Source organism: Gossypium arboreum, chromosome 13 (genome assembly GCF_025698485.1).
Source record: "Gossypium arboreum isolate Shixiya-1 chromosome 13, ASM2569848v2, whole genome shotgun sequence".
NCBI lineage: Eukaryota > Viridiplantae > Streptophyta > Magnoliopsida > Malvales > Malvaceae > Gossypium > Gossypium arboreum.
Window position 1 is genome coordinate 18,204,104 of NC_069082.1, and position 7,382 is coordinate 18,211,485.

The 7,382-nt window shown below is 38.5% G+C and overlaps 1 non-coding gene across 1 annotated transcript; it reads right to left on the reverse strand.

Annotated features, from left to right (window-relative positions):
• Nucleotides 1-1,592: 1,592 nt before the first annotated feature.
• Nucleotides 1,593-1,698, reverse strand: LOC128287052 (small nucleolar RNA R71). The gene has a single exon (XR_008277751.1). It is a non-coding gene; the product is annotated as a small nucleolar RNA R71 (small nucleolar RNA).
• Between the last annotated feature and the right edge of the window lie 5,684 nt (nt 1,699-7,382).

Here is a 7,382-nt window from a genome sequence, read left to right on the forward strand (position 1 = left end):
TCAAGACTGAAGATCTCCCCTCAATTTCCCTCCAGGAGTTTTGGGTTTTCTTTATGTTTTGTATTCATTATTCTTCTAAGATGTTTTCCTTTTTAGTTATGAACTAAATCCCCTAAATACCTAAGGGGAATAAAACCTAAGACGAATCTTGTTATTATTTTCTGAATTATATGATAAATAATTGGCTTGTTCTTAATTATATGTTCTTAATTCTTGTTTTGATATTCCAGGATATTGATTCAAGTTAAGCTTTTATTCAGAGGTGGAATAGACCCTGTCTAAGAGTACAATTGTCATAACTAAGTGGAGTTGATTGCGCGCCTAGAGATAGGGTAACAAGATTTTGCCAGATTAGGGTGAAACCTAATAAGGGGTTCCATAGATCGAGTTAATGCAACCCTAAGGTGTTAATTAGAGAAAAGTCTCAATTATTCAATCTAGGGATTAGACGTTATTAGTCTTGAATAGGCATAATAATATATCTTAGGGATCTCTACAGAACAAGTTAAATGAATAATTTATCCTATTCGGAGTCAGAATAACAAGTGAAGTCTAAGTGTATTCTTCCTTAGGTATTGCCTTAATTCAATTGTTTTCCAAAAGTAATCCCCTAATTATATTTTTTTTTGTGAATTCTTAGTTTAGTTAATTAGTTAGTTAAAGCAAACCCCTTTATTCTTAGGCTAGATAATAAAAAGACAGTCATTACTAGTACTTTTAGTTCCTTTGGGTTCGACAATCCGGTCTAGCTAAAACTGTACTACTATTCGATAGGTACACTTGCCTACATCGTGATAATAGTTAGTTTCAAGAATGATTCTTTATAAATATTTAAAACCTGTCACACAAAAATCGCGATCAAGTTTTTTGCGCCGTTGCCGGGGAACTAAGATATGAGGAACACTCAATTTTTATTACTTTAGCCATTTATTTTTCTTGCAAGTTAATTCTATTTTATTTTTATTTTTATTTATGAATTTATTTTTTCTTTCTCTTGGCAGGTTTTTATAATTTATGACTAGAAGAAACCCGGCAGGACTACTACTTTTTGACGAAGAAATTGATCGCACAGTTCGCAGAAACCAAAGAGAAATAAGGCGAAGCTTAAGATACATAGAGAACGAGCAAGAGGAAGATATTCAAACCCCAACCAAGGAGATGGCTGAAAACCAAGACAATCAGCTACCTCCTACAATACCCGTTGAACTAGAAAATCAAAATCCTGCTCCTTGTACTATGTATGATTATGCTAAACCTACTTTAACAGGAACTCAGTCAAGTATAGTTAGGCCTGCTATTGTTGCAAATAATTTTGAACTAAAACCTAACACTATTCAAATGATACAGCAATTTGTTCAGTTTGATGGCTTACAGGATGAGGATCCAAACAGTCACTTGGCAAATTTCCTGGAATTCTGCGATACATTTAAAATTAATGGCGTTTCTGACGATGCCATTCGTCTTCGGTTATTCCCTTTTTCATTGAGGAACAAAGCTAAACAGTGGTTGAAATCATTACCACGAGGGTCAATTACTACTTGGGAACAAATGACCGAAAATTTTTTATTAAAATATTTCCCGCTGGCTAAAAAAATTACGTAATGATATCTCTCCGTTTGTGCAGATGGACTTAGAAACTCTTTACGATGCATGGGAGAGATACAAGGACCTACTGCGAAGGTTTCCTCACCATGAATTACCTCTATGGTTGCAAGTTCAAACATTCTACAATGGTGTGAATCCCTCGACAAGGCAAATGATTGATGCAGTAGCCGGGGGAACCATCAACAACAAAACACCTGAAGAGGCTTACGAATTTATTCAAGAGATGTCACTGAATAAATATTAGTGGCAAGTCATGAGGACTAAGCCAACTAAAATAGCAACCGTTTATAACATTGATTCGGTTACTATACTGTCAAACCAGGTAGAACTTCTAAATAAAAATATTGATGGTTTACTCGGTTCTACTCAGGTACATCTAGTAATGAGGTACGAGATGAATGGAGGAGGAGCATGCACAGAGTATCAACCCTTCAACCCTAGCATCGAGGAGGAACAAGTCCAATATATAGGTAACAATAACTCTAGAAATAACCCATATAGTAACAGTTATAATGTAGGTTGGAGGAACATCCCAATTTCTTGTGCGGTCAAGGAAATCAAAGACCACAACATCTTCCGGGTTTTCAACAACCACCCTATCAACAGGAAAAGAAACCGAACCTTGAAGAGATGCTGTCTAAATTTATCTCAGTGTCAGAAACCCATTTCCAGAACACCGAGACAACACTTAAAAATCAACAAGCCTCGATCCAAGGGCTCGAAACTCAGATAGGCTATCTTTCCAAACTAATCTCCGAACGACCACAAGGTAGCTTGCCAAGTAATAATGAACCCAAACCAAGGGAACAGCTCAACGTGATTAATGTTCGAGATGAAGAAGGATTCGTTGAGCCTAAGCCAAAACCGAGGCAAGAAACTGTGGTGAGCAAAGGTCAAGGTGAGGTAGGTCATAATAAAAACAAATCAGTGAATGTCGAATATAAACCTCGTGAGATGAAAAATTTGGTAAATTCCTTAAACTCTTAGAAAAAATTACATATTAACTTACCGTTTATTGAAGCTCTATCGCAGATGGCAAACGCAATGAAATTTTTAAAGGAGCTTTTAGCAAATAAGCGGAAGTTGGATGAGGCATCGTATGTAGAGCTAAATACAGTTTGCTCAGCTATTCTAAAGAATAAACTACCCAACAAACTAAAAGATCGAGGGAGTTTTACGGTTCCTTGCTTAATTGGTAGTTTAGATGTTAATAATGCATTAGCTGATTTAGGGGCTAGTATTAACGTCATGCCCTACAAAATGTTCAAACAATTAGGTATTGGGAAACCCAAATGGACTAGGATGAGCATTCAATTAGCAAATAAAACTATAAGATTTCCTAGGGGTATTATTGAAGATGTGCTAGTTAAAATCGATAAATTTATATTTCCCGTTGACTTCATTGCTCTACACATAGAGGAGGATAGCAACACTCCTTTGATTTTAGGACGGCCCTTTTTAGCAACTGCTAAAACAATTATTGATGTTGGCACAGGTGAGCTCACACTCCGTGTGGGAGACGAAACAATCACCCTTCAAGCTCGCAATTCTGGCAACACATCGGAAATTGAAGGTGATCGTCTAAACCATTCTACTAAAACTGACAATATGGTGCAACCTACTTTCTAGGAAATGGGTCTAAAGGAAGTACAAGAGCCATTCTCAAGTAGTAGCAGAGGACCTATTCATGAAGATCGAAGGCTACAAACTGAGGAGCTAGATGAATGGCGGACGCATAAATCGAGAACACACGATAAACCAAAACTACGCTAAAACGAGCTCAATACCTTCCCAAATCAACTTATGGTTGGGGATAAAGTATTATTAAATGCCGTAGATCCTCAAATTGTCACTACCAAACCGAATGAAGAAATCCCTCTTACGGTACTTAGCATTTTCCCATTCGGTACAGTTGAGGTAAGTCATCCCAAGTTCCACACTTTTAAGGTAAACAACACCCGTCTAAAAACTTATTTTGATAAGAATGATAGCAGGAATGAGGAGTATAAACTCCTTAAACCACTATGACCATTCAATGGAGAGGTAAGTCGAGCTTAGACTATAAATAAGCACTTCTCGGGAGGCAACTCGAGTACTAACTGTATTAACTTCTATAAATTTTAGTGTTTAACACGTAACTTACTAATAGAGCTCTTGAGTACAGGTTTTCCACACAGACAAGGCCTATCCCACGGGCGTGCCTTAGGCCGTGTGGAAACAGGGCAAAGATTTTTCCTAGCACGGGCTACGATAAATCACCACAGCTGTGCGACATGGGCGTGGGCGAACCTGCCAAAAAAACATGGGCGTGCGGCACGCCCGTACATTGAAACCGTGGCCAAACCTGTCAAATTAACATGGACGTGTGACATGCTCCTGCCAAGCAACGGTGGTCGAACCTGTTAAATTACCACGGGCGTGAGAGAAGTGAACAACGCTAGACACGGTCGTGCGACACGGCCGTGAGCACGAACACGCCCAAGGAACACAGGCGTGGGACAATTATCAAACGTGCCCAAATTCAAAATTCGAGAATCACACGGGCTGAAATTGGGGAACACGGGCGTGTTACTTGGTCGTGTGCCCCAAAATCTATAAATAGGATGCACTATTCATTGTCTTCTTCACCCAAAAAACCCTAACCCTAGCCGCTGCAAGTCCACACGCCCTCCCTGCCACGCCCGTGCGCTGCTTCCCACTCTATTTTTGACGCTCAATCTCTCTCCCTTAGCATTTGTTTACTCCTTTCACTGCTATTTTACTTATTTCTAATGCTTATTATCAAAATAATCTTCATTTTTCTCATACTATTTTTCATTTTGCTCATTATTCTATCATTTAATTTGAATTCTTAAGTTATTTATAATACATTTCATGTTAAATCGAGTTATTAGGCAAACCTCATTCTGTTGTCATACCCATGACATTACTATGCTCATTCTCATGCTATTACCATGCCAATGTCACGAAATTAGGCTATCAAATTAATTATTTTGGTTGTGTTTGGTTATTATTAATAATTTTGGCTGAAATTGTTAGCTCAAATTCATGGCTTTTTTTTTCTTTTTCCTTTTCAAATTCGTTTACCTACTATTATTATTCTTTATATTACAAGTATACAATGTCGTCTTCATGAGGAAAGAAGACCGCTGTCCCTATTTCAAAGAAAAAGAAGGGAGCGTCATCTTCCTCGGGTCCTACCGCAAAAATTTTCCACCCTTTCCTACAATTCCTCATCGGGCCCCAATAAGAACTTTTCCAAATACTCTGGGCCCGACCTTTAATTGTGGGCTGCCGTATCGACTGGGCTGCAGTAAAACAAGTTAAGTTGGCTGATGCAATTCAGGCCTTCCTAACCACTGATCCTTGGGAGATTTTCTTTGGGATCATCGAGCCAACATATCTCGAGCCCACCATGGAACTATGCTCAACGTTTCATCTTCAGACCGTAATGACGAACTACGATGATCCTGGCACGGTGCAATTTTGCCTAGGCGGATTAGTCCACCAGCTCAGCGTTCCAGAATTCGGTACTGTATTGGGCCTATATATGGAGGAGTTCAAGGAGGAGAATGACTTAGATACTCTCAACCGCCATATCCATCATTCTCCTTCATGTTGCTGGGACCACTAGTACCAGGTTCAGCCACCTATAATCCTAACCCTCCAAGGCATCGGCTCTCCCTCCATCTCTGAGGTACCTATACGCCATTTTGGCTCACACATTAACAGGAAGGCGAAAGAGCACTGGCATCGCCAACACTCACGACTCCTACTTTCTATAGTGTATGTCGCACGGGCAAGTCATCTACCTTGCCTATTTCATTTCCCTCGCCATTCAACACTAGATGGAACGGCATAGGAAGGGGGTCATCTCCATTGGCCCTTATGTTACTCGGTTGGCTCGACACTTCGGGCTCCTCAACACTGCGGCCTAGGAATCATCCTTGACCCTCATTGGCCAGATGTCTCCACAAGGCATCTCGAGCATGCTAAGCATGAGGATGATTGAAAAGTGCCAAGGAACCTACCCTCCTCAATATCGTCTCACCCAATCTACCGAGGAGGAGGCCCCCGTGGACATTACTGATGATGTCCCCTCACAGCATGAGGACCCACCGTCTCAGCCACCACCACCACCCTCTCGTTCAGTTCATGTGGCGGCTTCTTATGCTGACATTTCTGAGCGCCTCACTCGATTCGAGCAACAGTGTTTTCTATGATTTTATAGCATTGATGCTACTCTACAGCAGATCTGTCAGCACCTCCACATCTCATCGCCACCCTCACCTAGCGAACCATCTAGCGATGAAGATGTTTAAAAACTTTTAATTATTATTTTATGTTTTTACTTTTATTTTATTTTAAGACTACTTTTTATTTTTGTTTCTTCTTATTTTTATTAGGATTTATAATTTTTATTTAACAATTTTGAATTCCGGCTATTTCCTACCGAGTAATCATTCTTCCTTATATATTTTCTAAAAGAGTTCCTAATGCTATCACAATTATAAAAAGCTCCAAAGCTCACTATTACTTAGGGACTCGAAACTCCATTGGGAAAGGTTCTCCACGACTGCCATGTCCTGCTCGACCACGACCATAACCAATTTTAGATATAATATTCTTTTGGCACAGGACTTATGGACTAATGAACCTCTACCACCGCCAGAGTATCCTCCTCCACCCTCACGCCGATTATTCTCCAAAACTCTAGTTCAAGGAAATTCATTCATCACTCAGGAAGTTTCACTTCTCTCCCTATCTTATTTTGACATTCTTTTCTATATATCTATCTTTGACATTCATTTCATTATCAGAAAAATCCCTGAATGACTGCCTTGTTCTCTTGAAAAGCTCTCATATCATATTTAGGATAAATTTTGATTGATTTATGATTTTGATTGATATATCTTAAATTAAAACATAGGCATTTATGCATTGATTGTTTAAAGTTTAAGACATTAGAGAATCAAGCATGATAAGATGATTTTTAAGAATTTAAAATTTTAGGTTGTTTCACCAAAGTTTAGGTATTACTTTGAGTTGGAATTCACAAGTTTTAAACATCAAAAAGTCATAATTCTTGTGAGATTTTTGAGCCTTTTATTATTGCTTTGAGTGCGTCAGTATTGAACTGTTATTCTAGAACTTGCTTGATTATGCATGTCAAGACCACACCATTTGATTTGATATGTCAAAATGATTAAGGCACTTAGGATTAACCCATTCATGCCATGAAAAGCCTACCTCCACGATTAACCCCTAGTGAAACCCCTTGAGCCTAACAAGCCATTTCTTGTATTACCCTTAACATTAACCCTTAACCCATTATTGTTGAAATCCCTTAAATTAAATGTGATCCCTATTTTTGTTGAGATTTGAATTGAAATAGTTGTTCAGCTATGTCTTGTTCTTAATAGTTAGTCTATGTTATTTGGCTTGTTCTTAAAAAAAAAACCGTGTATACACATTAGTAGTAATCTTTTGTTTTTGAGTTTAAGTATTTAAATTCCATATTCTAAGAAGAAGCTTTGTTGTACGCAAGTGATGATTAAATATTTTTCTAGTTAAGTGATTTTCTAATTCAATCTCGATTCTAACCGTTTCTTTCAGCTTGTGACCACATCCTTTAACCAAAGCCACGTTACAACCCTCTAAAGACCTTTTGATTGATGTATCATCTCAATTTATAGTGGTGGAGATGTGATTTTCATGCAAGCCTATGGTAATAACTTTTCATATTGCCTGATGAGTGCTACTTTCATTGTCCTTAA